Source organism: Eleutherodactylus coqui, chromosome 8 (genome assembly GCF_035609145.1).
Source record: "Eleutherodactylus coqui strain aEleCoq1 chromosome 8, aEleCoq1.hap1, whole genome shotgun sequence".
Classification (NCBI taxonomy): Eukaryota; Metazoa; Chordata; class Amphibia; order Anura; family Eleutherodactylidae; genus Eleutherodactylus; species Eleutherodactylus coqui.
This window is the reverse complement of record NC_089844.1, coordinates 97521909-97536382: the sequence shown is the minus strand read 5'-3', so window position 1 is coordinate 97536382 and position 14474 is coordinate 97521909. Positions and strand designations below refer to the sequence as shown.

The following is a 14474-nucleotide window of genomic DNA, read 5'->3' as shown; positions in this document are numbered from 1 at the left end:
TTATCTGGGGATCAGCTGTGACTGTTTTCGGCTATGATACTCTACAGCTGCCATCTAATGCCAGGGGGTTAGCCATTTGTAATATTTTCTTACTGGGCAACTAGTGTTTTTCTGGTGAATGTTCCTTTTCCTAGTAATGTTTACTCCCTGGGAAAATATATTGTTGACATTAATATTTCTAACGACCCCAAGAATATGATATATGAAAAATATAGTAATATCAGCTTGTATAGCTGGTGCTGCTCTTGTATACATCTATATAAATATTTTCTAATGCTATTTCTTACTTGGAAACACTCATTTTTTTCTTTTGCCCATTTAAAGAGGTAAAGAAAAACATCCACCATTTTTTTAAAATCATTTATTTTTAACACAGACTGTAATATTTAGTTTTTTTATCTATTTAGTATTTTTTCATGGGATCTCATGCATTATTGTCATATAATTAAATTAATCTTGATTGAAATAAGACACCAGTTTTGGGGAATAATGGCCATGATATTTTATCAAAGGGTTCCCAAAGAGGAGTTTTTCTCCCAACACCATTCACCATAAACCAAATATCAATCACCATGTAATAACTCAAACCAAAAGTTGTCTTACAGACTCAAGTAACCATGTAATCACCTAAATGAGGACTTAGTCTTCCAGGCTTGACTCCACATACCAACCAAAACATTTAGACACCAAATCCACACACATTAGCTAGCAATGTCCTACTTAATTGAGTACCGCGACAGCATAAATCAAAAGGGGACTGAGGGTGGGGGAGCTTTGACTTGAATTCTTCAACTGCTGATGAATCATTGTACTCCAAACATCTTGTAGCTCTACTCTTTCCTGACGTTTTCCCACTGTCCAATCAGACTTTGCTGCTGGCCAGCTGTTCCTCTCCTTTTCTTCCCGCCATTTTCACACTGGCCAATCCAACACTGTTGTCAAGCCAACTGTTACTGGGGCAAATATTCAAGAATCTTCCATGATCTCATTAGACCCTGAAATGAACTCAAGCATAAAGTGAGATACTTAACCCCTTCCTTCCCCATGACGTAAGGGTACGTCATGGGAGCGGGGTGCTGCCCGCAAAATGACGTACCCTTACGTCACAGGGAGAGAGCGAGGTCATAGCAGATCTTGTGCTATCCCGCAGCTGGAGCTGGCTGTTATTAGTAGCCGGCCTCCCGCTGCGACAGCAGGGATGCATTAGAGGTGCGACCCCGCTGTTAACCCCTTCCCTGCCGCGATCTAAGTAGATTGCGGCAGGGAAGGGGTTCACAGAGGGAGCGCACTTCCTCTGTGACTTTAGCCGTCTCTCGTGATGTTATCGCAGAGAGCCTGGTTGGTTGCTCTGGCAACAGGATGCCAGATACCGGCGTCCTGTATTGCCATTGCCTAAGATTGCTGTAATCAGCGATAAGGCATGGCAGAAGAGAAGTCCTGCCATGCCTTATGGTAGCGATCATCAGTGCTGCAGCCCTAGATGACAGGAATAGCCAAAAGGCAAAGTTCTGGCCATCCAAAGATCTGTAGTTATATCTCAGATCAGTATATATTTTTCCTCTGAAAGGAGTTCTCTATATGAATCAAAGAAAAAATCTTTGATCTTTGTTACATAGACTTTGGATGGCCAGAACTTTGCCTTTTGGCTATTCCTGTCATCTAGGGCATACCGCGCATCGCTCTATAAATTCATAAGCCATCCTTTTGAATATGCACCATTGGACTTTGGGATGTGTATCCATCCCTTGATGATTGTAGGTATATGTGGGTTACCATAAAATAGGAACCCAGGATTTACAAATCATCTATTGTGGTGACTTATTCATTTGTTCCAGCCTGATATATGACCCTAGGATTCTATATATCTCAAAGTGAATACATACTCCATTGAATTTGGGGATATAGGATCCCAGTTGACACTTCCATCTGTGATTGGGGCACTTAGTAATCCCTGTCAACATCCACACATCTCCCCTTCGACTATATTATCTGATACACTGGATAATAGGAGAATTGATTTAAACCAATTCCCACCAACTTAGAAGGGAGAGAGAGTTTATGTATCACATAGAGTTCCCAATGGGTCATATAAGATTTCTTTCTTAAAGGGAATATCTGGACTTTAAGAAAGCAATCAGTATACATATGAGACCTCCTAGTCTTATCATTATATCAGCATAGATCTATTCTATCATTTTATATCGCACAATATTTTCTTTTTCTTTTTATCTAACTAATAAAAGTTATATTTTATATTTCTCATTTGTAAGTTCTGTAACCAATGTCATCATGTCACAAAAATCATTTGGGAAAGAAATGTATCCAGTTGACAACTGGGCAAGTGATTTGAAGAAGCTTGTCAGCAAAAGATTGGGCAGTTAAATCCCCTAGAAGTCGTACTCTCATATATTTAAAATATGTCTCCAAAGAGCTGATTTTCTAATTCCCAGGCTCCTCTTTGTTCCTTTAAGATGGCTACACTACTTCCCAGGACACCTATGCACACTGTGAACTGGTGGTGTTCCAGTAGTTTAAGATAATATGCACTGTTCTGATTGGCTAGCACTGCTGAACAATCAGAAAGCAGCATATAGTACCTCCAAATACCAATGGTCAATCTGGGGGAAAAAGCTGCAAAGGGCAAACAGCGAGTCTCTGGGACCAGAGGGTAACTAAATAAAAAGCATGAGGCCAACATGAATGACACCATATGATCCTGCGCTATCCCGCAGCGGGAGCCAGCCGTCAGTCACAGCCGGCGTCCCGCTGTTAACCCCTTCCCTGCCACAATCTAAGTAGATCGCAACAGGGAAAGAGTTCACAGAGGGAGCGGACTCCCTCTGTGTCTCCGGCCGGAACTCGCGATATCATCGCGAGAGCCTGGCCTGTCACCATGGCAACAGGCGTCCTGTATTGCCTATGCCTATGATCGCTGTATAAGCGATAAGGCATGGCAGAGCAGTAGCCCTGCCATGCCTTATGACAGCGATCATCAGGGCAGTGGTTAAAGTCCCTCAGAGGGACACAAACAGTGTAAAAAAACAAAGATGAAAAATGAATTTAAAAAAATGTAAAAAAAGAGTAAAAAAAAACCCATTTTTTAATGCTTTTTCTCAGATTAGCATAAAAAAAGGTAAAAAAAAATAAACCCCCACATATTTGGTATTGTTGCGTCCGTAACGACGCGTACAATAAGTTGCACATGCTTTTGACTGTGCACGGAAAAAAATGCTAAAAAAACTGAGACAAAATGCTAATTTTGCCTCACTAAAAACGCAATAAAAGTGATCAAAAAAGATGTATGTACCCCAAAATGGTACCAGTAAAAACTACAGCTCGTCTCGCGAAACATAAGCCCTCATAGAGCGCCGTACATCAAAAAATAAAAAAGTTACAGGACTTTGAATGCAGCAATTTAGAATAGAAAAAAGATTTCCAAAAAAAAAGGGTTTTTATTGCAGAAAAGTGGGAAAACCTAAAAAAAAGTAAGAATTTTGGTATCGTTGTAACTGTACCGGTCCGCAGAAAAAATGGAATGTCTCATTTATGCTGCATGATTAACGCTGTAAAAAAAAATAAAAAAAATCTATGGCAGAATTGATGCGTTTTCTCTCCCTGCTATCATTAAAAAAAAAAAAAAAAAAAGTTTTACAATATAGTCTATGTACCCAAAAGTGGCACCGATAAAAACTACAGTTCGCAACACAAAAAACAAGCCCTTATACGGCCGCGTCCACGGAAAAATAAAAAAGTTATGACTTTTGATAAACGGAGAAGAAAATCCGCCAAAAATTGTTGCGCCCTTAAGCCCAAAATAGGCCATGTCATGAAGGGGTTAAAGAAAAAAAAGGAGAGAGGTGCGCAAAAATTTTTTTTCTTTTACTAATTTTTATTTTTTCCCCTCTGTTAACCTTGTGCATGCCGCTCCTGAGCCAATGCCATCCATATGACATAAATATACATAATTTTGCAGGATCTCCTTCCCTGATAAGGCAAATAGAAGCAGTTGGTGAATGTTCTCTTTGCAAAAGTTGATCAAGGGTGAGCTATTGCCTTTCAATCGTTCGAGTTAGACCCTCCATCCTTCCTGCACTGTCTTTATCGGAGTTCACTCCTATATAAACTTAAAAAGGTTACCTTCCACCAAATCTTCTAGACAGTAACACAAATTATGAGCCCTTCAATGAGCGTAATAAACAAATAAAGAATAAATACTTGAAGAATAAATATAACGAAGCACAAAAAGCACTAATTATTTACTTGGCAGAGCTTCAATACATACAATTGACTTCCAGTTGAAATGTTTTGCAAATCATGTTTGCTTCTCCAAAACGTAATATAATTTATCTAAGTGGCTTTAATTTCCACCAGAATGTTTTTCATTATAAAACTTTGAACTAAATAATCACAAGGGAAGATTTCCAGCTTCTCCAGGGGTGGCTGATGTTGAGGATATTACAGAGGCCAGATATGTACAACAAGCCTCTATCTTCTCATCAGTGACACACATTTTCACTGATTTGGATAAATATATTCTGGTTATGTCACAAGATCTATCCTAGCAGTGCTACAGTTGCTTTTTTAAACTTTAGCCTACCCTTAGGCCTCCCTCACACAGGGCGTTTGCATAAACGCAGCGTTTTTCAACGCTGCGTTTACTGCTGATTCCGCCCCGTTTCAGCAGCGCTGGCATACTTTATGCCAGGGTTTTGGCTGCGTTTTCAGCTCGGCTGAAAACGCAGCCAAGGATGCTGAAAAGAAAAAAAAAAAAGCAATACTCACCTAGCCGCTACAGTCCGGGTCGCGGCCACTGGTCTCTGCCGCTGATCCGGGCTTCCTCTGCACTCACAAGTCTATTGGCGTAGGCCAGGTTTGAGAACCCCGCCTCCAGCAATAGAGTGCTGTGATTGGTTGTCGGTGCTGGCTCGATGCCCAATCACAGCCCTTCATTGACTGTCTCAGCCAATCAGAGCTTGCCGGCGCTGATTGGCTGAGACAGTCAATGAAGGGCTGTGATTGGACATCGAGCGCGCCGATAACCAATCACAGCACTCTATTGCTGGAGGCGGGGTTCTCAAACCTGGCCTACGGCAATAGACTTGTGAGTGCAGAGGAAGCCCGGATGAGCTGCAGAGACCAGCGGCCGCGACCCGGACTGCAGCGGCTAGGTGAGTATTGCTTTTTTTTTCTCTACCTAGCTGGGACTGATTTTCGGGGTAGGGCTTCTATTGCAAGCCCTCACCCCAAAAATTGGCGAGCGGTTAACGCTGCCAAAAACGTGGCACCAAGTGTTGCCGCATTTTCAGCAGTGCTAAAACTGCTGCCCATTCATTTTAATGGGTGATGCAGGGCTGAAAACGCCTCAAAATAGAACTTGCATCGCTGTCAAAGCACAGCGTTGGAAGGCGCTGCGTTTTCAGCCCTGTGTGAGCAGCCCCATTGAAATGAATGGGAGTGTTGTACGGCGTTTAGCGCTGGGCTGAAAAGGCAGCACTAAACGCTGTATAAAATGCCCTGTGTGAGGGAGGCCTTGGGATTCCTTTGACAAGCGGATTCTAATGCATATTTTTCTACACAATGGAATATTCTACAGTGTCTTGTGGGATATTGTAGTTTGCGTGAAACTACCCTAACATGCAGAATTGGATGTGGATTTGCAAAAAGTTTAATTTTATCAACAATTCCATGTCAAAATCAGTACTTAGATATGTGGGTTTCGATAATGAAATTTTACACAGTGCCTTGCGGAATATTCTGGTGTGTGTGAAAGCATTCAGTATTGCGGACTACGCCATTGCTGAATTTTGCAACAAAATCCGCAGATTAGCAGTGCAGATTTCGGGACTGAATATTCCGCAGGAGGGCATATTCCACAACTCTATTGCAGAACATTCCATCTTGTGTGAAAGATTCCTTAGGGTTGAACTCATACATGCAGTTTTGGATGCAGTTTTTTGAGTCAAAGCCAGAAGAGGATTCATCAGGAAGTTCTTCCTTTAGGGAGCTTTCACACAGGTGGAATTTTTTTTGCATTCCACACCACAAGCAATGGTAAATTCTGCACAACAATCTACAAGGCTCCATGCAGATTTTGATGTGGAATGAAAATTGTTTAATTCTACCAGCAATTCTGCATCAAACTATGCCTAGAGAATTGTGGAATGTGCAGTGGCAGATTAAGGGCGTCTCACATGACATGCTGCAAAAATGTGTTCCATTCAGTGACATGACGTAAAGTCATGGTGGAGGGAGGCGCAAAGACGTCCCTCCTCCCCATTCAGGGTCATGTGACACAATGCGAAAAACTTTAGTAACAATCCTAAGTGATTGAGCATTGAGAAAAAGGGTTTACAATACCAACAATAAGTTTGTTATGCAGCTGTTAGTAAGTGTATAAATAAAATATAAATACCCTCATTTTCTATAATTAGATATATAAGATAAAAAACATTTATTCATATATATATAACACGTCATTGTTTATACTAAAAGCTATTAAAGTTCATATAATAGAATAATTCATTCCATACTAACTCCTAATATACATCGAAAATACAGTTACAGTTATAAAGAGATTTGCATAGCTCGGTGCAAGCTTTGTGCCCATGGCGGTACCGTACGTCTGTAAATAAAACGTTTTTTCTGAAATAAAATAATTATTTTCTAAAATAAACTGGACTGCATTTAGAATGAAGGTCTTTTGCTGAATGGGCACTAACAAGTCTCCCTCTAAATAATGTTCCACAGCCTTAAAACCCAAATGATTTATGAAAAACAGTTTTATTTACACACGTACGGTACCGCCATGGGCACAGCTCACACCAAGCTATGCAAATCTCTTTAAGAATGCGTTCAAGGAGAAGTTCATGAGCTGTAGTTTTTTTTGGTACCATTTTTTGGGTACATATAATGTGTTATAAAACTTTTATTAATTGGTTTAGAGGGATGGAAGAAAAAACATCAATTTTTTATAGCATTAATCATGACACGATTAGAGATGAGCGAACGTGCTCGGCCACGCCCCTTTTTCGCCCGAATACCGCGATTTTCGAGTTCTTCAGTACTCGGGCGAAAAAATTCGGGGGTCGCCGTGGCGGCGCGGGGGGTTGCAGCGGGGAGTGGGGGGGAGAGGGAGAGGGAGAGGGCTCCCCCCTGTTCCCCGCTGCTACCCCCACGCCGCGACGCCTCTCCCCGCCCCCCGGCGCACCCGAGTACTTTTCACCCGAGTAGTGAAGTACTCGAAAATCGCGGTATTCGGGCGAAGAAGGGGCGGGGCCAAGCACGTTCGCTCATCTCTAGACACGATACATTTTTTTCTGTGGGTAGGTATGATTATGACGGTATAAAAATTTTTTTTTCCACTTTTGTACAATAAAAACTCTTATTTAAAAATTTTTTTTTTTACATTGTTACTAGAGATGAGCGAACGTACTCATTAAGGGCGATTTCGCAATTGAGCATCGCTATTTTCAAGTAACTGACTACTCGGGCGAAAAGATTCGGGGGCGCTGGGGGTGAGCGGGGGGTTGCAGAGGGGAGTGGGGGGGAGAGAGAGAGAGCTCCCCCCTGTTCCCCACTGCTACCCCCCACTCCACCACGCCGCCCCCCGGCACCCCCGAATCTTTTCGCCCAAGTAGTCAGTTACTCGAAAAAAGCGATGCTCGATTGCGAAATCGCCCTAAACGAGTACGTTCGCTCATCTCTAATTGTTGCATACAAAGTCCTATAACGTTTTGTTTTTTTTCCATGGATGGAGCTCTGTGAGGGCTTGCTTTTTATGTGACGAGCTGTAGTTTTTATGGACACCATTTTAGGGTACATATGGGTTTTTTTGATCACTTTAAGTGCGTTTTTGGGGAGGCAAAATGCCAGGCAGGATAAGTTTTGTGTTCAATTTATTGTACAGCTCCTTACAGATATGATAATACCAAATATGTTTTGTTATTTTTACATTTTTTTCCACTATTTAATTTTTTCCCCCATATTTTTTGTCCTTGTAGGGGACTTAAACCAGAAAAGCTCTGATTGCTATGATAATGCACTGCATTACTTCTCTACTACAATGCATTATCACTCACAATATCAATCACAGGCTATGGCAAGCCAGACCACCAGTGTCTGGCGCCCAATTGCCATGGCAATCCATATGCCCTCCACTATTACATAGCGGAGGGCCGATGCCATTACAAATGGAGCACACTACCTTTGTGAAGCCTTTACATGCTACAATCTACATTGATCACAGCATGAAAGGGGTTAACAGCAGGGATCTGTGTGCTCACCGATCCCTACTATTGCAGAGGGAGGCCGTCTGTCAGTCACAGCTGGCTCCCTCTGTGGGATGGCGCAGGCTCACTTCTGACCCCATGCCATCCACAGGACGTACTTTTATGTCCTGTTACTTCAACTACCACCCTGCCAGGACGTAAGCTTATACCCTGTGGCGTTAAGGAGTTAATTAATATTCTTTGAACAATTCTTCATTTGTATTGTTGCTTTTATATACTTAAAGATTTTATATACCAAACATTTACATTTTATCTATGGAATTGTCAGATGTTAATAATGGGTTTTGCCACATTTTTTGTCTTGGTTTTTGTGTTTTTAATGATTTTTTTTAGTTGTTATTATATTGTGAAGGGAGGGCTGTGACTTTGATGCCTTGTTACTCTGCTTGTGGTGGATGATTTAATTCCCCTCCACCGCTCTGATTTTTATAACTGTCTTGAGAAAAAAGCCAATAGGATTTCTATATACAAATAGGTTTTCAAATCTTTTAACAAATTCATTGTTTTTTTGTTTATTTTATTTTTTTTTTGCTTATTTTTATGTACCAATTGTTGTATTTTAGTGCATAAGCTTGTTTGTGTTTTGTCACTTGGTCCCTGTGAGTGTAGCGGTGCTGTAACTGGCCTGAGGAAGGTGGCATTCTGACTACGTTTATTTCTACTACATCTCCTGGCCTTGATTCTCCCTTTTGAAGCATGCTGTGGTCCCTGTTTTATCCTTTCTCCTGATTTCTTTATTTACAGAGGCTTTGGATATTCTGTCCCGGGCTGGCGGTTTCTGTGCGGACAGGCTCATATGCGTGCTATGCCGCTGTACAGCTTCAGGGGATACCGATATTACTTATATGTCATTATTCTTTTCTATTTGGATCCCTCTGCAATGTTTCTGTTCATTTTTCTGGTTTTTGATATTTTCCAGATAGGTAGATTCCTGTGTGATGCTCTCCTAGCAGTAGTTTTGTCTCTGCATAAAATCAGTTGGATAGGTCAGAGGATTCTGTGAAGGTTCAACTGACTAAAATAGCAAAAAAAAGAGAAATGAAAGATTTCCTTATCTGTAACTTGCACAGTAGATTAGTGAAGTGGATGTTGAATCAGCATGAATATATCATGAATCATTTTAACCAGAAGTCATTGGTTTTGCTGACTAAATGGCTGATATTAAAGTTTACTGTCCAATTACTATCATACTATGTTATAATAAGCTTCACTGGATATTTACTCCCTTTCAAACTGTTGCTTGATTGAAAAAATGTAAAGTAGAAAACTATACTGATTATCCCAGACAAGTGAGTAAATTTACTACTTTGATACATGGTTGTTATAAATTTGGCAAATTGTGCCGCTGTGCAGAAGTATGGTGTCAAACTAGATAACATCTGTTTAGAACGTGGAACCTGTATTTTCTTTTGGGCAACTTATTTCAGCCAAAAACAAACAGGCTCATTAATGAGTCTAAAAATAGGTGAAATCAGAACAATGCTAATTTTCAAAAGTAAAGACTCGGTGTCGAATAAGGGTCTTCTTACACGGGCTGATTGTCAGGAGCAGAAGAGCCTGGCAGTCATCTCATTGCTTTCACACAGGGACAATTATCACTTAGTGAATAGAGGAGGAGTGTGCTGGACTTTGTTCTGGCTGCCCACCTCCATTCACAGTAAACAGTTGTATGTAAATGGCCCGCCTGTTTACACAGGCAGATTGTTATTTGATTTTTATGCCTGCCCAATGTGAACGATAAGTAAACAAATCGTTAATCGTTCAGTGGCTGCAAGCAATCTAGCGAGAAGCTGAACAAAAATGATTTCTTGTAAAACGTCTGCAAACCGCAAAAATCTGGTCTTTTTGGTGCAGTTTATTAACATACAAAGATTGTGTAACAAAAACAGGAGAAGAAATTATGCTAGTGTGCTAGAGCCATAATGTGTTGTTTATTTCAAGCCCCAACAGAGCTCCATGCAGACTGTTCAGAGAGAGAGAGATATATGTAGTTTAGTGCATTTAGAAACTATTCACTCACTTCACTTTTTCCATTGAATTCAATGAATGGCCAAGTGCTGCCTATGATTGGCTGAGTGCGGTGACCAATCACAGGCAGCACTCAGCTGTCATTCAATGAATGGCTGTGTGCTGCATGTGATTGGCTGAACACTTAGCCAATCAGATACAGCCCTTTCAACACATTCTATGGATCATTTTCAGGGAAGTGCTTATATTTAAAGCCCTTCCCCGAAAGTACCTGCAAGGCTTGCCGGCAGCCCATTGCTTTCAATGGGACTGCAGAAGCGCCGGTCCAATTGAAAGCAATGGGAGAACACCCAATCCTCTGCCGCAGCTGTCATAGCTGTGACAGCTGTGGAAGGGATTTCTTTACAGTGCTGTTACAGTGTTCAGTGACAAGGGGACTTCCCACTGGTGAATATTGACATGCACCATGGACATATGGTGCACGCATATCCTACGTTTTGCAAAGTCAAAGATGCTACTGGATGTTTACAGGATGATAATGGTGAATTTGTTAAGAATGATGTGGAGAAGGATGAACTTTTAAATTCCTTTTTTTGTATCTGTTTTCTCTCAGATAGTGGATGTAACATCAACTGATCTTCCCTGTGCTTTTGGGACAGTAAAATAATGCAGGCTAACTATAAGCAGAGAGATGGTGAGGGAACACTTAGCTAAGTTAAATGAATTTAAGTCTCAAGGTCCAGATGAATTACATCCTAGGATACTAAAGGAAGCAGTGGAGGTAATTGCTGAACCACTCGCCATAATCTTTGAAAATTCCTGGAGAACAGAAGTCCCAGAAGATTAGAAAAGCACAAATGTCCCTATCTTCAAAAAACGGAAGAAAGTGGATCCAGGAAACTACAGGCCTGTGAGCCTGACTTCTATACCAGGAAAGATCTTTGAACAAATTATTAAACAACATGTATGCAAGTATGCTTGGATAAAAATGGAGTAATTTACCAGAGCCAGCATGGGTTTGTAACAAACAAGTCATGCCAGACAAATCTAATTTCCTTCTATGACAGAATCACCGACTGGGTTGATCAGGGAAATGTGGTGGATATAGTATATCTTGACTTTAGTAAAGCATATGACAAAGTAGCTCATACCATACTTATTAAAAATATGACAAAATATAGGATTGACAAGGTAACTGTTAGGTGGATTCACAAAATGTGATTGTTCCCAGCAAGAGAAATCACGTAATCTTTTAGATATGATACCTTTTAATGGCTAACAAAAATATATGATGTAATAATAGCGAGCTTGCGAACCAACGCAGGGTTCTTCTTCAGGCTTATGGATTGGATCTGAAGAGGCAAGAATTGATAAAATTCCATGAAAGATTCAATGCATTCCACCCCACCATAAAACTGACATTAAGCTACTCGCATACAGAAATCAACTTTTTGGACACCACCATAAAGATTTTAAACAACTCAATACAGACATCCCTATACCGAAAACCAATTGATCGGCTCACATACCTCAGATGGGACAGTTTCCATCCTAAACACATCAAAAAGTCCATTGTCTACAGCCAGGCCATCAGGTATAACCGGATCTGCTCCAACCCAACAGACAGATAGGAACATTTGTACCATCTTAAAAGAACATTTATAAATCAGGGCTACCATCCCACCTCAATTGATGACCAAATCACCAGAGCCACCATGATACCCAGAAATCAACTACTCCAATACAAGGAGAAGGAAAGAAACAATCGTGTGCCTCTAGTAGTGACCTACAATCCGCAACTAGAGGTACTAAGGAAAACCGCAAGAAAACTCCACCATACCCTGCACAAGGATGACCATCTGAAAACCATATTCCCGGACCCTCCGTTTCTGTGTTACAGGCAACCTCCTAACTTGAGGAACTTTATAATCAGGAGTGCATTACCCTCTGACACACAAAAAGGAACTTATCCCTGTAATGTAAGGAGCTGTAAGACCTGCTCACATATACTGACTGCGGACAGGATACGGATCCCCAACACACAGCAGGACTATAAGATCCCAGGGACATTCACATGTTCCACGTCCAATGTTGTGTACCTGATCCTGTGCAGTAAATGTCCTGTTGGGGGTCTTTATGTTGGAGAAACAGGACAAAAACTGAAAGCCAGGATGAGATCTCATCGCCACACGATTGAACACAGAAAAAGAGAATTGACTGTGGCCGAGCACTTCTCTAACCATGGACATAACATAGGAGATATGAGAGTTTTGATATTGAAGGGTGGTTTCAAGTCACAAAACCACAGAAGAATTTGGGAATATAAATTGATAACAACCTTTGACACGCTGAATACTGGGTTAAATTATTCCCCAGGATTTATGCGTGAATGGGAGGTGTGAGACATTTATTATACAGATAAGACCCCCATTAACAGTAATTCAGGGACCATAAACTTTCACTCCCTTATCAGTGTTTAGCTAAAAATGTCTGTGTACCTCTTGTAGCAATTCAAGCCTGCTGACCCCCCCCCCCTCCAACAGTAATTTAGGGACCATAAAACTTTTACTCCGCTAACAGTGCCTAGACAAAAAAAGTTTGTTTGCTGTTGCAGAATTCCTTTTAAGTGCGAACCAATCACATCCATATCTGTGCCTTGTCATAAGTATGTATGTTATAAGTTGGTTCACAAGCTCGCTATTATTACATCATGTATTTTTGTTAGCCACTAAAAGGTATCATATCTAAAAGATTACGTGGTTTCTCTTGCTGGGAACAATCACATTTTGCTCTACTGGCTAACACGGTACCAGATCTTTTTTTGTGGATTCACAAATCGCTGAGTGATTGTACTTAGAGTGGTCATAAATGGCTGCACATCCAATTGGAATAATGTATCAAGTGGGGTACCACAAGGCTCTGTTCTAGGCCCAGTGTTGTTCAACATTTTTATAAATGATCTGGAGGAGGGTATTGATGGGAAACTGCTTAAATTTGCAGACGACACAAAGCTAGGAGGGATAGCTAACACAAGGGAAGAGAGGGAGAGTATTCAAAAAGATCTAGATAAGCTTGAACAGTGGGCGGCGACTAACAGAAAGGTATTTAACAAGGAGAAATGCAAAATCCTTCATCTGAGAAAGAAAAATGAAAAAAAGCACATACAGAATGGCAGGAATTGAACTAAGCAGCAGCACATGCGAAAAAGACTTGGGTATACTAATAGATCATAGATTGAACATGAGTCAACAATGTGATGCAGCAGCCAAAAAGGCAAACACAATTCTAGGATGTATTAAGAGAAGCATAGAGTCTAAATCACATGAAGAAATTATCCCCCTCTACTCTTCCTTAGTCAGACCTCATCTGGAATACTGTTTCCAGTTCTGGGCATCCCAGTTTAAAAAATACATAGACAAACTGGAGCAAGTTCATAGAAGAGTTACCAAGATGGTAAGCGGTCTGCAAATTATGTCCTATGAAGAACGGTTAAAGGATCTGGAAATGTTTAGCTTGGAAAAAAGGAGAGGAGACTTAATAGCTGTCTACAAATATCTGAAGGGCTGTCACAGTGCAGAGTGATCAACCCTATTCTCATTTGCACAAGGAAAGACTAGAAGCAATGGGATGAAACTGAAAGGGAGGAGACACAAATTAGATATTAGAAAAAACTTTCTAACAACGAGGGTGATCAATGAGAGGAACAGTTTGCCATGGGAGGTGGTGAGTTCTCCTTCAATGGAAGTGTTCAATCAAAGGCTGGACAAATATCTGTCTGGGATGATTTAGTGAATCCTGCACTGAGCAGGGGGTTGGACCTGATGACCCTTCCAACTCTACCATTCTATGATTCTATTCAAGTCTAGTGTCCCTTCTATACAGGACAACAGTTGTCTATATCACTGTGCAAGCGCCGACGTCACTGATGAACTTCCCCACTGAATCGCAGGCTTCTCACTCAGCACTTCACTTTCTAGGTGAAGCACTGATTGGTGAGCGTTTACACAGAACAACAAACCCGAGAACCAGTAATGTTTTTTATGCTGACTGAAAGTCAGTGATAATGAGTATTGAACGTATAATAAATAGAGATGAGCGAGCACCAAAATGCTCGGGTGCTCGTTACTCGAGTCGAACTTTCCGCGATGCTCGAGGGTTCGTTTCGAGTAACGAACCCCATTGAAGTCAATGGGCGACCTGAGCATTTTTGTATATCGC

The 14474-nt window shown here is 41.0% G+C and overlaps 1 long non-coding RNA gene across 1 annotated transcript in view; it reads left to right on the top strand.

Annotated features, from left to right (window-relative positions):
• LOC136577530 (uncharacterized) overlaps positions 1 to 11214 on the top strand; it is a 31765-nt gene extending 20551 nt beyond the window's left edge. The window contains exon 3 of the long non-coding RNA XR_010786503.1: positions 10870 to 11214. This is a non-coding gene — a long non-coding RNA (uncharacterized lncRNA). The remainder of the gene's footprint in view (positions 1 to 10869) is intronic.
• Positions 11215 to 14474: the final 3260 nt, after the last annotated feature.